Source organism: Petromyzon marinus, chromosome 61 (genome assembly GCF_048934315.1).
Source record: "Petromyzon marinus isolate PM22_M1 ecotype Great Lakes invasive population chromosome 61, UKy_Petmar_22M1.pri1.0, whole genome shotgun sequence".
NCBI classification, from domain to species: Eukaryota; Metazoa; Chordata; class Hyperoartia; order Petromyzontiformes; family Petromyzontidae; genus Petromyzon; species Petromyzon marinus.
This window is the reverse complement of record NC_133727.1, coordinates 11,441,362-11,449,352: the sequence shown is the minus strand read 5'-3', so window position 1 is coordinate 11,449,352 and position 7,991 is coordinate 11,441,362. Positions and strand designations below refer to the sequence as shown.

The 7,991-nt window shown below is 46.3% G+C and overlaps 1 long non-coding RNA gene across 1 annotated transcript; it reads left to right on the top strand.

Moving 5' to 3' along the window:
* Positions 1-24: 24 nt before the first annotated feature.
* On the top strand, positions 25-6,479 carry LOC142906092 (uncharacterized). The gene is made up of 3 exons (XR_012930061.1): positions 25-315; positions 4,209-4,292; positions 5,130-6,479. It is a non-coding gene; the product is annotated as an uncharacterized LOC142906092 (long non-coding RNA).
* The last annotated feature ends 1,512 nt before the right edge of the window (positions 6,480-7,991 follow it).

The window sequence follows — 7,991 nt, the reverse complement described above, 5'->3', positions numbered from 1 at the left end:
CTTCGCGTTTTTGTTGACACTCGCACGGCTCTGGGCACACACTCTAACACCCGGGCGACTGCCCATTCATCATCATCGTCGTCATCATACAAGTGCGCGTTAATTAATGAGGACGCGTTTGAGAAATGTTGTGTGTGTGCTTTCTCTCTCTCGCTGCCCGAGTGTCAGGTTCACGGCGCTGTTGGCAAAGAGCCCGGCGGCTTTTGTTTACTCCGCGGGACGAGCGGAACCAACGAGTCCCAGCGGCGTCAGTGGCCGCGTTCCACATCGCGCCCCCCGCCGCCGTCATCGCTGTTCACGGACAAAGGGGGGCAGGTGCGGAGGATTCAGTTCACGGTCATCGCCTTTTGGGCCAGATTTATGTACTTCAAATATTGCTTCGAAAGGGACCCACTAAGTCCCGGTTATATTGAGGCAGCTGGTTAAACAGCCCGCGAGCGATCGGATGCCAGACCGCCCTGCCCTGCAGCGTGAAAGGGGCTAATAGCAGTTGTGCGGTCGCCGCTCATGAATTTCTTGAGTTGCTGAATCGCGCAAAGCGATGCCACCCCGTCGCATTACCTGCCTCTTCGTGTCCCTTGGCCCTTTGCGGACACCCTTGGAACCTGACAGTTTCCTTCACCGGCAGCTCACCGCGGTGTTTTCTCCGCTTCTGTGTCCGACGCTGTGGCGTCTGACGTCCACTCAGATCGATTTATTCCCCCTGCACCTTCGTAAAAAAAACTGAACCTTAAGACTATATATACTGTATATTTTTCATCAGGTAAAGCCCACTGAGCTATATATAGCTCTTTTCAGAAGGGACCTGGCCACAAATGATAATTAAACAAAGTATGCATGTATGTATATTACACTTATTTTGCACCGTCCGTAGCCAACCGTGCTAATCAGAGGTACGGGGGAAGGACAACAAACTAAACACAAAAATCAGTTCTTAAAGAAGTTAGTTTTCAATCTATAGCAGCCAACTACTGTGAAATGCAGTTCGATTCTAAATGTGACGGGAGAAACCGGAGGACCGAGAGAAAAATCCACGTGACCACGGGAAGAGAGACACGCAGACTCCAAATTTACAGGTGACGGAGTGGGGATTGAACCCACATATCACCACCGCGGCGTCCCTCCATTCATCCTGCTTGCATGCCTGAATTATTTCAGTTTTCCTGAATTCGAAGCCTTGAGTCGACTGTGTACGTCGCTTCTATCCAGGACTTCTTCATTGCCTGTTCCTTAATAATAAAATTCAAGGTACTCATTGCAATGTTTTCATTTCGAAGGCAGTGATTCTCCCGTAACATCGTACATATGACTAGATGACATTGAATGCACAAAGCTAACAAGGGTTTAGCATTGGTTACGTATGTACATATGTTAAACTTCTTTCACACCTTTACATAGCCAACCGTGCTGTTGGAGGTGCGGGGGTGGGGGTGACAACAAACTAAACACAATATGAAAAATACAAATAGTTTTTACCTTTTCTGGAAATAAAACAGGAGGTATTAAGATGTTCAAAAACCAAATAGAAACCTTTTGCAAGGAATCAAGTCTGTATTTGCCTCACGTACTTGTGGTACACCGCAGTTAATTGGGAGTGCCACGGTGGCGAGATGTTAACTACCTCGCCTGGTATACAGGAGGACGTGGGATCGAGCCGAAGTCTGACGCTCGCAGTATATTTGGAGTTTGCACGTTCTTCTCGGATTCTCCGGGTTTTCCCTCCACATTTAGAGACATGCATTTAGAGTATTTGGCGGCTATACATTCCCGCATGATAAGCCACTTTGTTGAGTTATTATTTGCGAAAGAGAGGTTGCTTCTGAAAAGAGCTCTATAGCTCAGTGTGTCTGAACTGGGGAAAAAAATATGTTACGTTTTTAATTGAATTGATAGCGCTAAGGTCGTGTTTGATGAGGTAAAGTGTGGGTACTATCACCTCTTCCAATACTTGTGGCCAATGTAGAACTGTAGGCAAAATACCCTCTCTAGCGCTGCCAACAGTGGAGGCCCTTCTGCCAGCAAGTGGCGTGAGCAAGGAATTGCAGGGCTGCGCCTTTACCTCGCGTGCACGTTCCTAGTCGTGGCTTCACTGAGCCCTGTCAATCAGCCACTCATAAGATAACCTGCAACCCTATGAAGGCAACATTTGTATTTTTACCTTTCTGAAGTGGCGTTTGTGTTTACCTTAAGACCGTGCGTGTTCAGTAACAGCTTTGTGTGCCTGCGACACTTGGACATTGAACAAGACTGACAGGAGTAAGATGTTGGCACTCGAAATGTATCGCCAAAAAAGAATGCCGCATCTAATCTGGACCCAAAGAGTGACCAACGGAGAAGTGAGAAAAAGGTTGCACGTTGAAGAAGACAGCCTGATGATGATGCAGGCAGTGATGAGAAGGAAACTGGCACTATTTGGACTCTCATGTCGGATGGACAACAGGAAAATTAAAAGTTTGTTGTTGATCGGAAAAAATGAAAGGAACTGGAAAGAGAGGAAGACCTCAACAGAGAATGACTTGACGACATCAAATAGATTGGTGACAACAAGATGTGGTCACTACTTGAGCCATATTGGCACAGGACAGATGACATTCGAAACAAATGTCGAAATGTGCAGTGGATACGTGCTATCTGCCCATGGATCGTGATGATGACGATGAATTGCACTATACACTACGCTATACACTACAGTATTATACACTACTATACACTACACTACTATACACAACATTATACACATCACTACTATACACTATACAATACAATACACTACTTTGCTGTGCACTGCTTGAGCCATATTGGCACTACAAGACAGAGAAGAAAGTGTAAACAACAAATGACGAAATGTGCAGTGGACGACTATGGGGTATCTACCCATGGATCGTGATGATGATGATGATGCAGTGGTGTATGCCTTTTAAGCCTTCGCGAAGTGTCCATTAAGGGTGAAGAGAAAATAAAAAAATAACATTTTAAAAGCTCCAGAAGGTTTTTAAACCACGCTTTTATGGAAGTTGAAAGACAGTTCAGGGTTACATTTTGGAACGCAGATTGATTGCGTGGCTGCATTTCGAAATCAACGAAGATTCACTCACCTCGTGCGTCCACGAGACAACCTCCACATCGTGCACGATTGACGGCAATACACAAAACAGATGAGAAACAGTTTTCGGCTAAATAAAATGTCGCGCTGAACGGATGAGTCCATACGAACGTCTGCCACATTATACAAAGTGCTCTCGCATTTTCCACATTCGCGACTCAAATGCATTCCGAGCGAGAACAAAAAAAATATTTTTTTTGCGGTGAATCAAACAAAGTGAATAGACGTGGGCCTTCGTGATGCGTGCTTCGCGCATTTCTATACTTTGTGAGTGCAGTTTTATGTTTATACGTACAGGGTGGCCCAGATGTATTGTGACCCCGCCAACTAATTGACACCTAATAATATTTGTGCGTTCGCTCGTTTCTCAATCCGCATGTCCTGGTGAAGGTCGCAGCGGTCCAGACCTCCCTTTCCCTGGGGACGGACTCTATTTCTACATTACTATACCCTACTATACACTACTACACTATACACTACACTACTATACACTACATTACTATACACTACTACACTATACACTACACTACTATACACTACACTACTATACACTATACACTACTATACACTACACTACTATACACTACACTACTATACACTACACTACTATACACTACACTATACACTACACTACTATACACTATACACTACTATACACTACACTATACACTACACTACTATACACTATACACACACTACTATACACTACACTATACACTACACTATGCACTACACTACTATACACTACACTATACACTACACTACTATACACTACACTACTATACACTACATTACTATACACTACACTACTATAAACTACTACACTACTATACACTACACGGCTATAAACTACTACACACTATACACTACTATACACAGCTTGTCCTGGGCCGGCCCCGGGGTCTTCGCCTTTTGCATATTCATTTCTGTTTTAAATAACTCTTACTTAATAACCCTTACTTAAAAATATATACATTAAGTTTTAGATTATTAAATGGGGGTCACAAGACATCTGGACCAACCTGTAAAGCGTTTTGAGACACTTCAACGTGAAATGCGCTTTGTAAAATCGAGGTTGTTATTTTTGTTGTTGTTATTTGTGCAGAATGAAGTTCGACGTTTCCAATGGACGTACCTAGGTGGCAGCTTCCAATCAAATGAAGCTGAGCAGAAACTCCCGCAATGTAGGGTAAGGTGATGGTTTTGAATGGCTCCTCAAGAAGATAATTGGATACAATATTATACAATGTAGTATAGATGGAAGGTATAATATTGTAATGTATAGTAGTCTAGTTTATAGCATAGTTATAACGCAACACAGGACAGAGCAGAGCATCGTGGCTGTTTCCTCCTCTTCCCCCCCCCCCCCTCCTCCGTACCGAACATAGATGGACTCGTCCGTCTGAACAAAGCTCGTCGCTTTCCGTGGTATTAATCCCTCATAATAACATCATGCTAATCCCCCAGTTACATGCTAATTTATATGTAAACTCCTCTCCCCCCTCCTCCGTTCCGACACCAACATCATGCTAATCCCCCAGTTACATGCTAATTTATATGTAAACTCCTTTGTCAAGGCGCTCTGTTCCTCCCACACAGCTTAAAAGACGCTGCCAAGCTTGGCAGGGTTCACTCAAGCGTTGTCTTCCGGACAGTCCTGTTTCTTCACCTGAGGAAGGCTACTTGTGTTGTGGCCGAAACGTCGTGAGAATTTTATTCTGTTATTATTATTATTATTTTTATCATTTTATCTCCATTATACGTGACTTTACCAAAAGAACCCAGAAGATCTATTTTATTTTGTTATTTTAATTTGTTATCTGTTTTCTGATTGTATCTCGGCATCAAGCCACAAGACGAAGAACCCATTTGGAAACTTTCACCGACCAATGCAATGATTTTATTTGCTCGAGAATGGCTCACAGAGGTAGCTCTGCAGGAGCAGTGGGCTACCTTTTCCCGCACGCTCTGCGGTTGAGAGTAATGTTTGCGGCATGACGGTCAAACCGATGTTTTTAATTCTCAGGAGACCGGTTGCGAGGAATTAATCGGGGAGTCCAGTTCCACCGTCTGGGCCCTGCCTCTGGGACAAGTGCATGGCCTATTGCTTGTATGGTCAATTGGAATATGCATTTAACATACCAAATTTCTACACAGCAAAGACAAAGATCCCCCGTGTAACCTTAACATACTGTTAGGGCAAGTGCTATTTGTGAGCACCTATGAAGGTCGGCACGGCACATGAGGGGGTGGGTGGCCAGCACCACGCCCGGCCGCCTTTGTCTCCCCAGTGGCGATGTTTACACACCGCACCAGGTACTCGATTGAGGCTGAGTCGATCTAGGGTGCCGAGGACCGGTTCAGATATTCGCCACTGGTTTTGGCCGTGAGCGGGAATCGTACCCGGGTGGCCGAACTCGGGTCACACACATGCAGAATAAAAAATATACAGCCACACTCAATGCATACAGTGCCACTTTACTTATACTGTATTTTTACATTTAAGAAATATGCATCTGGGTCACCCCCATATATCACCCCAAAGATGCAGTAAAATGTAAATTCACATATACTATGTCCACATTTACACTGGCTCAGAGAGCCGAAACACCCCGAGTAAAATAATTGCATTCATATCTACGGTGTGACCTTTGGGGGTCATTCTGTCCCTGTAATCTCTTAAGGGTTTACCGCAGAGGCTTAGCACCTGTGCGGTTACTGGAATATGAAGTGAACCGATTTCTGCAGCCCTGCACTATTGGATATTCCTCCGCTTTTACAGCAACGCGATCTAGAGGAGATATGTCGTCAGTGGACAGCAGCATTGAGAGCAGCACTGTTAATATACATATATATTTATACTAGCAGGAAGTACCCGGCGATGCCCGGGCGAAAACACACACACATCGACTTAGACACACACACAGACATCGACCCACACACACAAACACATCAACTTACACACACACAGATATGGACTCACACACACAGACATCCACTTTAGATACACACACATGGAGTTACACACACAAATCGACGTACACACATACAGCGACTCACAAACACACACATACATAGACTCACACACAACAACAACCGCCTTCGCCACTAAGTGGCGGTGACGTCACCACGACGCTTGTGCCAGGCTATGTGCACCCTGAGACCACGCGAAGTGTCGAACGCCCGCTAGCAGGAGGTCACGGGCAGACCCAGGTGCCACGGGTCGACTGACTGAGATGACTGAGATGACTGGCTGATGCACCACCTGTGCCCCCTACTTTGCCAACTTGCTGTGCTTTAGCCAGCCGGCGCTCCGCTCGTTGTTGTGAGCATCGCTCCTCCGCCCTCCGTTGTTGTTGGAGGGCGACTGCCTCCAACTGCCAAGCAGCGCCTTCACGAGCCTCCTCCACAGAGGCCGATCTTTATACCGCTGGTACCAGTCATCGGCAAGTCCACTCAGCTCCACGTCCTCCTGTACCACATCACTCCATCTCTCTCTAGCCCGTGCCGCGCCCGTTTAGCCCCCTCGATCCGGCCGAACATAAGCTGTTTAGGCATGCGGTGACTGGGCATGCGGTCTACATGACCCAGCCAACGCAGCCTTGCCTGCCAGAGGAGCTCACCGATGGGACTTTACCCAGATCTTTCAAGGATTTCTGAGTTCCTCACACAATCCAGCCTGGTTAAACCCAGGATGGATCGTAGGCAGGCCAGCCTAAATGTTTCCAATTGGCGAAGGTGCTCCATTAGGGGGGTCCAAGTTTCGCGAGCGTAGAGAAGGGAGGGAATGACCGTGGCCGAGAAGACTTGAAGCTTCGTGCAGAGCGACAGACCAGGTAGCTTCCACACAGCGTCACGCAACCGATGAAAAGATAATGCCGCACGACTGCTTCTGAGTGAGACCTCTGCTGTCAAACAGGAGCCGGTCATGAGCACACTGCTCAGGTATGGGAAAGTCTCCACTCTCTCCACAACTGCCCCATCACCGATTGGGAGTTGTGGGGGTGGGTTGCCCGATGGTAAAATATACCCAGGCAGGTGCTTAGTTTTGGTGGTGCTGATGGTAAGGGCCCACCTCTTAGTGGCACGCTCCAGTTTCAGCAGCAGCGCCTCCAACTCCTCATCTGAGTGAGCGGAAATTACCAGATCATCGGCATACATAACATGGTTGACCAATAGAGAGCCATCCCTTGACCACACCCGGGCATCGATCAGCCTCCCATTGTATCTATACCAGATGTAAATTCCTCTGGTACAGCCATCAAAGGCTTCACGAACTACGTGGTCGAAATAGATGTTAAATAATGTGGGAGACATACATAGACACACACACATTGTCCTACACACACATACACATATGGACTCACACACACAGACATGGACTTTAGATGCATACACATGGAGTTACACACACATATCGACTCACGCACACACATTGACTTACACAAACACATATGGACTTACACACACATATGGACTCACACACACAACACACATCGACGTAGACACACACATCGAATGACTCACATAGACACGCTCACACAGTGACTTACACACTCACATGGAGCCATGCACACACATCGAATAACACACACACATCGACTTACACACACACAGCGACTGACACACACATGGACTGACACGCACACTTGGACTTCTATATACACACACATCGACGTACCCACACAGGCATCTGGCGTTGCCCAGGCAAAAAAGACACAGACACACATCGACTTACACACATGGACCTAAACGCACACACATATGGACTCAAACACACACACATCGACTCACACACACACATCGACTTACACAGCAATCCCCAATGATGCCACAGCTAGATCAATTTTCTCTCTCTGGCGAGCCTTAGCGAGGAGCAGTTTGAAAA